Genomic DNA, 11,380 nt, shown 5'->3' with positions numbered 1-11,380 from the left:
TCTGGAGGAGTCATTTCTCTCACAGGAGAAGGAGGAGGTCCTCTTCAACATTAGGAACTGGAGGAAAAGACTCCCATAATTTTGAGTCTGGATGAGGAGGCACCTTTACCATAAAGAATGAGAGGAAGCACACTCACTTTCTGAAAGTGCACCCAATCATTTTAAGGCAAAGGAGGCACCATAACCACCTTAAGGAGCAGTCATCATCTTATGTTTAGAAGGGAGAAGCTATATCTATCTTGAAACAGTGAACCTTACAGTCTAGACACGGAGTCATTCACCTTAACTTGGTGGAAAAAAGTCCCCTATTAAATCTTGAGGAGGAAGCATCCTTGAGGTAGAAGAGGTGCCCTTCCCATCGTAAGAAATAGTCATCCACCTTATTTACGAAGACAATATGCGTTTACCATCAGGAGGAGCTTATATAATCAGGTACATATACCACATTCTGCAATTCTTCTATGCTGACATGAAGCTTTTAATAATAATCTTTATTTTTATATAGCGCTAACATATTCCGCAGCACTTTACAGTTTGCACACATTATCATCGCTGTCCCCGATGAGGCTCACAATCTAAATTCCCCATCAGTATGTCTTTGGAATGTGGGAGGAAACCAGAGAACCCAGAGGAAACCCACGCAAACACGGAGAGAACATACAAACTCCTTGCAGATGTTGTCCTTGATGGGATTTGAACCTAGGACTCCAGCGCTGCAAGGCTGCTGTGCTATCCACTGAGCTTCTCTTTATCCATATAGTCGGACACAAGAGGCTTCCTCTTTCTGCCGCTGATCTGTGATTGGTACAGGAAGAAGAGAGTAAATCTTCTGTTTTTATTGACAGATGAATTTTCTATGGGGTAACCCAGGGCCGAACATATCATTGATGAAACTTGTGCAGATACATAGCGTCCCAAGAGGTAAGGGGGCCACTACCACTTCCAAAACCGGGGAATTGTGCATTATGATGAGCTGTTGGACTACAAAGGGCCCTTATATTGTTCTTGCACAGGGGCCATCTTCTGTTTGTTTCCGCTCCTGGGATAACAAGTGTATGACTCTTTAACAACCCAGTACTCTGCTCTCTGGGGTGTAATTTAGCTCTTAGGACTCTATAATATAAAATCGGGCTCTCTCCATTTGAAGATTGGCTCTGGAGTTGAACTGCTCTTGCCATTTTGGTGAATCTGTCCTTCTAGTTAATAGTTAGTGGTAACATGTCCTTTTATAGGAAAATTAATAGCTTACAAGAAACATATATAATAATAATAATAATCTTTATTTATATAGCGCCAACATATTCCGCAGCGCTTTACAGTTTAACAGTTTCAAACCCAACAGTCATAAGTAACAACGTTAACAATACAATAATTAAAGCAAAATAAGACGACCCTGCTCGTGAGAGCATACAATCTACAATAAGGTGGGGGAGATACAAAGTACAGGTGTGTATTTACAATGATGTAATTACAATCATGGTCCAGCCATCTTCAGGGGTTGGGGAATAGATGGGGATAGTGAATGGGCTACACACACACAAACATAACATAACTTTGATTAGTGAACGTGATAGGCCGCTCTGAACAAATGTGTTTTGAGCGAGCGCCTAAAACTATGCAAATTATGGATGGTCCTAATATCTTGGGGTAGAGCATTCCAGAGGATTGGCGCAGCACGGGAGAAGTCTTGGAGTCGGGAGTGGGAGGTACGGATTAGTGCAGAGGTTAGCCGAAAGTCATTTGCAGAGCGCAGTGGTCTGTTAGGCTGATAGACAGAAATGATGGAGGAGATGTAAGGGGGTGCCGCACTGTGGAGAGCTTTGTGGGTGAGAACAAGTACTTTGAATTGTATCCTGTAATGAATGGGCAGCCAGTGTAACGACTGGCGAAGAGCGGACGCGTCCGAGTAACGATTAGCCAGATGGACGACCCTGGCTGCTGCATTAAGGATGGACTGGAGAGGGGAAAGTCGAGTGAGGGGGAGGCCAATTAATAGAGCGTTACAGTAGTCCAGGCGGGAGTGGATCAGGGCGACCGTGAGGGTTTTAGCTGTCTCCATGGTGAGAAAAGGGCGGATTCTAGAGATGTTCTTTAGGTGTAAGCGGCACGAGCGGGCAAGAGATTGTATATGGGAGGTGAAGGAGAGATCGGAGTCAAACATAACACCCAGACAGCGCGCCTGCTGCCGGGGTGTTATTATGGTGCCACCCACGGAGAGGGAAATGTCAGATTTAGGGAGGTTAGTAGATGGTGGGAGCAGAAGAAGTTCAGTTTTGGAGAGGTTGAGTTTCAGATAGAGAGCGGACATGATGTTGGAGACTGTGGACAGACAGTCAGTGGCGTTCTGTAGTACAGCGGGGGTAAGGTCAGGGGATGACGTATATAGTTGTGTGTCGTCGGCATAAAGATGGTACTGAAAGCCAAATCTGCTGATGGTCTGTCCAATTGGGGCCGTGTAGAGAGAGAACAGAAGGGGGCCAAGGACTGAGCCCTGAGGTACCCCAACAGTGAGAGGAAGAGGAGATGAAGTGGAGCCAGAGAACAGAACACTGAAGGAGCGGTCAGAAAGATAGTAGGAGAACCAGGAGAGAGCAGTGTCCTTAATGCCTAGTGACTGGAGCCTAGAGAGCAGGAGAGGGTGGTCAACAGTGTCAAAAGCTGCAGAAAGGTCGAGAAGAATGAGCAGAGAGTGGTCACCATTACGTTTTGCTGTCAGAAGGTCATTGGTCACTTTGAGTGCAGTTTCTGTCGAATGTAGGGGGCAGAAACCGGACTGTGAAGGGTCTAGGAGGGAGTGAGTGGAGAGGTAACCGGTAAGGCAGGAGTATATCAGGCGCTCCAAGAGTTTAGAGATGAAGGGGAGATTGGAGACCGGTCTGTAGTTGTTTGTGCAGGATGGGTCGAGGGTGGGTTTCTTTAGTAATGGAGTAATGATGGAGTGTTTGAAGGAGGAGGGGAAAATGCCAGAGGAGAGGGAGAGATTAAAGATTGTAGTTAGGTGACTTGTGACAACTGGAGAGAGAGACTGGAGGAGATGTGAGGGAATGGGGTCGGTAGTGCATGTAGTCGGACGAGAAGAGGAGAGGAGCTTGGAGACTTCTTCTTCTGTGATGGGATCGAATGTGGAGAGTGAGCCAGGGGCAATGAGGGGAGGGATGGGAGTCACTGAACTTAGTTGTTGGGAGCGGATTTCCTGACGGATATTGTCTATTTTCTCTATAAAGTGGGAGGCCAGGTCACCAGCACAAATATCTGTGATAGGGGCTTGTGCTTTTGGCCTGAGGAGGGAGTGGAAGGTGTCAAAAAGTTTCTTGGGGTTGTTGGATAGTGAGGAGATCAGAGTGGTAAAGTAGGTCTGTTTAGCGAAGTGAAGGGCAAAGTTATAGGTCCTTAACATAAATTTGAAGTGTATGAAGTCTTCTGGTGTGCGTGTTTTCCTCCATAAGCGTTCAGCACACCTAGAGGATCGCTGGAGAAATCGGGTTTGCGATGTGAGCCAGGGCTGTTTTATTCTGTGTTTGGAGGTCCTGAGGGTGAGGGGAGCTACTTGGTCAAGGGTGCTTCTAAGAGTGTCATTGAAGTGATGTACTGCCAGATCAGGACAGGAAAAGGAAGAGATTGGGGACAATGATGAGCGTAGGGAGTCTGAAAGTGTAAGAGGGTTAATGGCTTGTAGATTTCTGACTGAATGGTGTGTAGGAGGGTGCTGGGGTGAGCGAGGATATGTGAGTGTGAAGGAGAGAATGTTGTGGTCAGAGAGGGGAAGCGGTGAGTTATCTATGTAGGAGATTGAGCAGAGCCGGGCAAAAACCAGGTCAAGGGTGTTACCGTCCTTGTGTGTCTCAGAGGTTGAGAGCTGTGAGAGGCCGAGAGAAGTGGTTAGTGACAGAAGCTGGGATGCAGATGTGGAAGTGGGGCTGTTAATGGGGATGTTGAAGTCTCCCAGGATAAGGGTTGGTAGTTCTGAGGACATGAAGTGCGGCAGCCAGGCAGAGAAATGGTCCAGGAAGCGGGTGGGTGAGCCTGGGGGCCGGTATATGACCGCTACTCTGAGGGAGAGGGGACGAAAGAGCCTGATGGTGTGGACCTCAAAAGAAGGGAATGAGAGTGATGGAACTGAGGGGATGACCTGGAAAGTGCATTGTGGGGACAGGAGTATGCCAACTCCACCACCAGGTCTGTTTGTGGGTCTCTGGGAATGGGAGAATTGTAAGCCACCATGGGTAATGGCAGCAGGAGAGACAGTGTCAGAATCCTGAATCCAGGTTTCCGTGAGGGCCAGCAGATTCAGAGAGTTTTTCAGAAAGTAATTGTGTAGGAAAGGAAGCTTGTTACATACAGACCGTGGATTCCAAAGGGCACAATTAAAAGAAGGAGGGGATGAAGGAGTGCAATTAATATTAGGAAGATTATTAAGGTTTCGATGTGAGGTAGGGTAGGGGTTGAGGTTGGTGGATGGTGGACCGGGGTTTGGGGAGATGTCTCCTGATATCAGCAGGAGTAGGAAGATAAAAAGCAAGTAGCTTTTGGGATTGTATGAAGTTTTTTTATGCAGTCTGTTTGGGTAAGATGGACTGAGGTTTTTCAGGAAGGTGAGAAGTGCATGGGAGCTGTACATGGGAGAGGGAAGGAGAGAGGAGCTGATGTATATGAGTCGTGATGGAGGGGGGATTGGGAGGTGAATGTGGATTGCAAGGGAACATAGGAGGATAGGAATATAGCACATGGATAGAAGGGAGAGCAGAGTGTGGGTTACCTGACTCCTGCCCTGACTAACTGCCATGGAATAACTGCGGTGTCACGACGCTTATCTTCTGTGACGCTTTGCTTCTGGGATGCTAGCGTGCACCCCCACTTGCGTGCACCCCTAAGGAAGGTTCTAAATTTATAGCCCAGAAGAGATGGATTGTGGGAACTGGTTGAGGATAATTTGGCAGCTGGCTTGCACACCAGGGGCTTTTTTTTTTTTTTCTTTGAAAAGATGATCAAGACACTCAGCCTGGTAAAATCTACTTTCACACCTTCCACCAGATAAGATCTACACTGATCCCAGTCATGGATAGTAAGTGGACAGTAAGTTTTAAGTGCAATGCAACAGATAAATTATACCAATGAATCAGCAAACACATTAAATTATGTTTCTAGATGGTAAAGCAGCAGATGACAGACAGCAAGCAGAGGAGGGAGTTAATACCATTAGAGTCTATTGCAGCAGATGGGACAGCTATCAGAGGTAGGAAGTTGCACCATTTGATTGCAAAACAGGAGACAGCAAGCAGAGGGAGTTAATACCTGTGTGAAGAGAGAAGATGGATGTTAGTTCTGTGCCATGGTATAACTGCGGTGTCACGATCATATATCAAAACATACAATAATTCAATAAAAATAATCTTTTTGAGAATTGTCTAATTTGTTGCCAGCAGATACCACAAGAAGAACAAGTAAACAGAGAATATCAGAGAAGATGGAATTGAATGTGACAAACGTGATGAACGTGATCTTCATACATATTAGCCACTTGAGGAAAATAACATCAACAGCAAGACTTATTTCTACTATTAAATATCAGACAGTAATGACAGAAAAACTGGTCATCATGTCCTTCATCTGATGTCATCACTTCACTCTTACTGATGGTGGAGAATTTGCCATTAAAGTTACTTCATGATATTATATCATTAAATATTACCTTTATTACTAATACAGAGTGTTGCAACCACAGGCCGATAGGCCCCTCCAGTTGAAAATATCACTGACCTTAACCATCCCCCTTTCACCGACAAGCCCAGTCACACACCCTGCGACCGCAATTGTTACTCCCCTGGTAGTATTTTAATAATATCAAATATTAATGATATTAATAAAATATATCAATATTGATATATATCAAATATATCAATAGTAAAAGAATAAAAACTGAAAATGTAGGCCCCTTAAAAAATAGTGAGGAAAGAATGGTTGTAGATGACGAGGAAAAAGCTATCATATTAAACACCTTCTTCTCCACGGTATTCACGGTGGAAAATGAAATGCTAGGTGAAATCCCAAGAAACAATGAAAACCCTATATTAAGGGTCACCAATCTAACCCAAGAAGAGGTGCAAAACCGGCTAAATAAGATTAAAATAAATAAATCTCCGGGTCCGGATGGCATACACCCACGAGTACTAAGAGAACTAAGTAATGTAATAGATAAACCATTATTTCTTATTTTTAGGGACTCTATAGCGACGGGGTCTGTTCCGCAGGACTGGCGCATAGAAAATGTGGTGCCAATATTCAAAAAGAGCTCTAAAAGTGAACCTGGAAATTATAGGCCAGTAAGTCTAACCTCTATTGTTGGTAAAATATTTGAAGGGTTTCTGAGGGATGTTATTCTGGATTATCTCAATGAGAATAACTGTTTAACTCCATATCAGCATGGGTTTATGAGAAATCGCTCCTGTCAAACCAATCTAATCAGTTTTTATGAAGAGGTAAGCTATAGGCTGGACCACGGTGAGTCATTGGACGTGGTATATCTCGATTTTTCCAAAGCGTTTGATACCGTGCCGCACAAGAGGTTGGTACACAAAATGAGAATGCTTGGTCTGGGGGAAAATGTGTGTAAATGGGTTAGTAACTGGCTTAGTGATAGAAAGCAGAGGGTGGTTATAAATGGTATAGTCTCTAACTGGGTCGCTTGTTGTGAATTCTGTGGCTGAATTCACTTCTGTGGTCACAAGTGGTATTGCAGTCTCTGGGCTTCCTCCCTCAGGTGTTTTGGTGAGCTCGTTGGCTGCCTTGCTATTTAGCTCCACCTGAGTCTGTCTTCCTTGCTCCTTGTCAATGTTCCAGTGTTGGATCTGAGCTACTGCATCTTTCCTTGGGCCTGCTGCTCTGCTAGATAAGTGCTTCTAGTTTGTTTTCTGTTTTTTCTGTCCAGCTTGCTATTAACTTTTGCTGGAAGCTCTGAGAAGCAAAGGGGTGCACCGCCGTGCTGTTAGTTCGGCACGGTGGGTCTTTTTGCCCCTTTGCGTGGTTTTCGTTTTAGGGTTTTTTGTAGACTGCATAGTTCTCTTTGCTATCCTCGCTCTGTCTAGAATATCGGGCCTCACTTTGCTGAATCTATTTCATTCCTACGTTTGTCTTTTCATCTTGCTAACAGTCATTATATGTGGGGGGCTGCCTATTCCTTTGGGGTATTTCTCTGAGGTAAGTCAGGCTTGTATTTCTATCTTCAGGCTAGTCAGCTCCTCAGGCAGTGCCGAGTTGCATAGGTAGTGATAGGCGCAATCCACTGCTGCTTATAGTTGTGTGAGGATAGATCAGGTACTGCAGTCTACAGAGATTCCACGTCTCAGAGCTCGTCCTATTGTTTTTGGTTATTGCCAGATCTCTGTATGTGCGCTGATTACTGCACGCTGTGTTGCCTGATTGCCAGCCATAACAGTACAAGGAGCCTCACCAATGATTCCCAATAGAGGGAAAAAAGAAATCCTGACAGCATTTTTTTTTCTTAGCTCTGTCTTCAGTCTTTTATTTCCCCTAGACATTAGAGTGCTTCAGGACACAGCTGTGGACATGGATATTCAGGCTCTGTGCTCCTCAATGGATAATCTCGTTGTAAATGTACAAAAGATTCAAGATACTATTGATCAGAAATCGATGCTAGAACCAAGAATTCCGATTCCTGATTTGTTTTTTGGTGACAGAACTAAATTCCTGAGCTTCAGAAATAATTGTAAGCTATTTTTGGCCTTGAAACCTCATTCTTCTGGTAATCCTATTCAACAGGTTTTGATTATTATTTCTTTTTTGCGCGGCGACCCACAGGACTGGGCGTTTTCTCTTGCACCAGGAGATTCTGCATTGAGTAATGTTGATGTATTTTTCCAGGCGCTGGGATTGCTTTACGATGAGCCTAATTCAGTGGATCAGGCTGAGAAAAATCTGCTGGCTTTATGCCAGGGTCAGGATGATGTAGAAGTATATTGTCAGAAATTTAGGAAGTGGTCAGTACTCACTCTGTGGAATGAATCTGCACTAGCGGCTTTGTTCAGAAAGGGTCTCTCTGAAGCTCTTAAGGATGTCATGGTGGGATTTCCTATGCCTGCTGGTTTGAATGAGTCTATGTCCTTGGCCATTCAGATCGGTCGTCGCTTGCGCGAGCGTAAATCTGTGCACCATCTGGCGGTATTGTCTGAGAGTAAACCTGAGCCTATGCAGTGCGACAGGACTATGACTAAAGTAGAACGGCAAGAACACAGACGTCTGAACAGACTGTGTTTCTATTGTGGTGATTCTACTCATGCTATTTCTAATTGTCCTAAACGCACTAGGCGGTTCGATAGCTCTGCCGTTATTGGTACTGTACAGTCCAAATTCCTTTTGTCCATTACCTTAATGTGCTCTTTGTCATCGTATTCTGTCATGGCGTTTGTGGATTCAGGCGCTGCCCTGAATCTGATGGATTTGGATTATGCTAAACGTTGTGGATTTTTCTTGGAGCCTTTGCGGTGTCCTATTCCGTTGAGAGGAATTGATGCTACACCTTTGGCCAAGAATAAGCCTCAGTACTGGGCCCAGCTGACCATGTGCATTGCTCCTGCACATCAGGAAGTTATTCGCTTTCTGGTACTGCATAATTTGCATGATGTGGTCGTGTTGGGGTTGCCATGGCTACAAACCCATAATCCAGTATTGGATTGGAACTCTATGTCGGTAACCAGCTGGGGTTGTCAGGGAGTACATGGTGATGTTCCATTTTTGTCTATTTCGTCATCCATTCCTTCTGACATCCCAGAGTTCTTGTCGGACTTTCAGGATGTATTTGAAGAGTCCAAGTCTGATGCCCTACCTCCGCATAGGAATTGTGATTGTGCTATCGATTTGATTCCTGGTAGTAAATTCCCTAAGGGTCGTTTATTTAATTTGTCCGTACCTGAACACACCGCTATGCGCAGTTATGTGAAGGAGTCCCTGGAGAAGGGACATATTCGCCCATCGTCGTCACCATTGGGAGCAGGGTTCTTTTTTGTAGCCAAGAAGGATGGTTCGCTAAGACCGTGTATTGATTACCGCCTTCTTAATAAGATCACTGTTAAGTTTCAGTATCCCTTGCCATTGATTTCTGACTTGTTTGCTCGGATTAAGGGGGCTAGTTGGTTTACTAAGATTGATCTTCGTGGTGCGTATAATCTGGTGAGAATCAGGCAGGGAGATGAATGGAAAACGGCATTTAATACGCCCGAGGGTCATTTTGAGTATCTGGTGATGCCGTTCGGATTTGCCAATGCTCCATCTGTTTTTCAGTCTTTTATGCATGACATTTTCCGTGAGTATCTGGATAAATTCTTGATTGTTTACTTGGATGACATTTTGATCTTCTCAGATGATTGGGAGTCTCATGTGAAGCAAGTCAGAATGGTTTTCCAGGTACTGCGTGCTAATTCCTTGTTCGTGAAGGGATCAAAGTGTCTCTTTGGTGTGCAGAAAGTTTCATTTTTGGGGTTCATCTTTTCCCCTTCTACTATCGAGATGGATCCGGTTAAGGTTCAGGCCATCCAGGATTGGACTCAGCCGACATCTCTAAAAAGTCTGCAGAAATTCCTGGGCTTTGCTAATTTTTATCGTCGCTTCATCTGTAATTTTTCTAGCATTGCCAGACCATTGACCGATTTGACCAAGAAGGGTGCTGATTTGGTTAATTGGTCTTCTGCTGCCGTGGAAGCTTTTCAGGAGTTGAAGCGTCGTTTTTGCTGTGCCCCTGTGTTGTGTCAACCTGATGTTTCTCTTCCGTTCCAGGTCGAGGTTGATGCTTCTGAGATTGGTGCAGAGGCGGTTTTGTCACAGAGAGGTTCTGGTTGCTCAGTGTTCAAACCATGTGCTTTCTTTTCCAGGAAATTTTCTGCTGCTGAGCGTAATTATGATGTGGGCAACCGAGAGTTGCTGGCCATGAAGTGGGCATTCGAGGAGTGGCGTCATTGGCTTGAGGGTGCTAAGCATCGCGTGGTGGTTTTGACTGATCATAAGAACCTTACTTATCTTGAGTCTGCCAAGCGCTTGAATCCTAGACAGGCCCGTTGGTCGTTATTTTTTGCTCGTTTTGATTTTGTGATTTCATACCTTCCGGGCTCTAAAAATGTGAAGGCGGATGCTCTGTCTAGGAGTTTTGTGCCCGACTCTCCGGGGTTATCTGAGCCGGCGAGTATCCTCAAGGAAGGAGTTATTGTGTCTGCCATCTCCCCTGATTTGCGGAGAGTGTTGCAGAAATTTCAGGCTAATAAACCTGATCGTTGTCCGGCCGAGAAACTGTTCGTCCCTGATAGGTGGACTAGTAAAGTTATCTCTGAACTTCATTGTTCGGTGCTGGCCGGTCATCCAGGAATCTTTGGTACCAGGGAGTTGGTTGCTAGATCCTTCTGGTGGCCATCTCTGTCGCGGGATGTGCGTGCTTTTGTGCAGTCCTGTGGAATTTGTGCTAGGGCTAAGCCCTGCTGTTCACGTGCCAGTGGGTTGCTTTTGCCCTTGCCGGTCCCGAAGAGGCCTTGGACACATATTTCGATGGATTTCATTTCTGACCTTCCCGTTTCTCAAAAAATGTCGGTCATTTGGGTGGTCTGTGATCGCTTTTCTAAAATGGTCCATCTGGTGCCTTTGGTTAAATTGCCTTCCTCCTCTGATTTGGTGCCTTTGTTCTTCCAGCATGTGGTTCGTTTACATGGCATTCCTGAGAATATTGTTTCTGACAGAGGTTCCCAGTTTGTCTCGAGGTTCTGGCGAGCCTTTTGTGGTAGGATGGGCATTGACCTATCTTTCTCCTCGGCCTTCCATCCTCAGACTAATGGCCAGACCGAACGAACCAATCAGACCTTGGAAACATATCTGAGATGTTTTGTTTCCGCTGACCAGGATGATTGGGTGTCATTTTTGCCGTTGGCTGAGTTCGCCCTTAATAATCGGGCCAGCTCGGCTACCCTGGTCTCTCCATTTTTCTGCAATTCTGGGTTCCATCCTCGTTTCTCTTCAGGACAGGTTGAGTCTTCGGACTGTCCTGGTGTGGATTCTGTGGTGGACAGGTTGCAGCAGATCTGGACTCAGGTAGTGGACAATTTGACCTTGTCCCAGGAGAAGGCTCAGCTTTTCGCTAATCGCAGACGCCGTGTGGGACCCCGACTTCGTGTTGGGGATCTGGTTTGGTTATCTTCTCGTCATATTCCTATGAAGGTTTCCTCTCCTAAATTTAAACCTCGTTTTATTGGTCCGTATAGGATTTCTGAGATTCTCAATCCGGTGTCTTTTCGTCTGATCCTCCCAGACTCCTTTTCCATACATAATGTATTCCATAGGTCGTTGTTGAGGAGATACGTGGCACCTATGGTTCCATCTGTGGAGCCTC

Source organism: Ranitomeya imitator, chromosome 3, assembly GCF_032444005.1.
Source record: "Ranitomeya imitator isolate aRanImi1 chromosome 3, aRanImi1.pri, whole genome shotgun sequence".
In the NCBI taxonomy this organism is placed as follows: domain Eukaryota; kingdom Metazoa; phylum Chordata; class Amphibia; order Anura; family Dendrobatidae; genus Ranitomeya; species Ranitomeya imitator.
The sequence above is the reverse complement of the archived record's forward strand: the minus strand, read 5'-3'. Positions refer to the sequence as shown.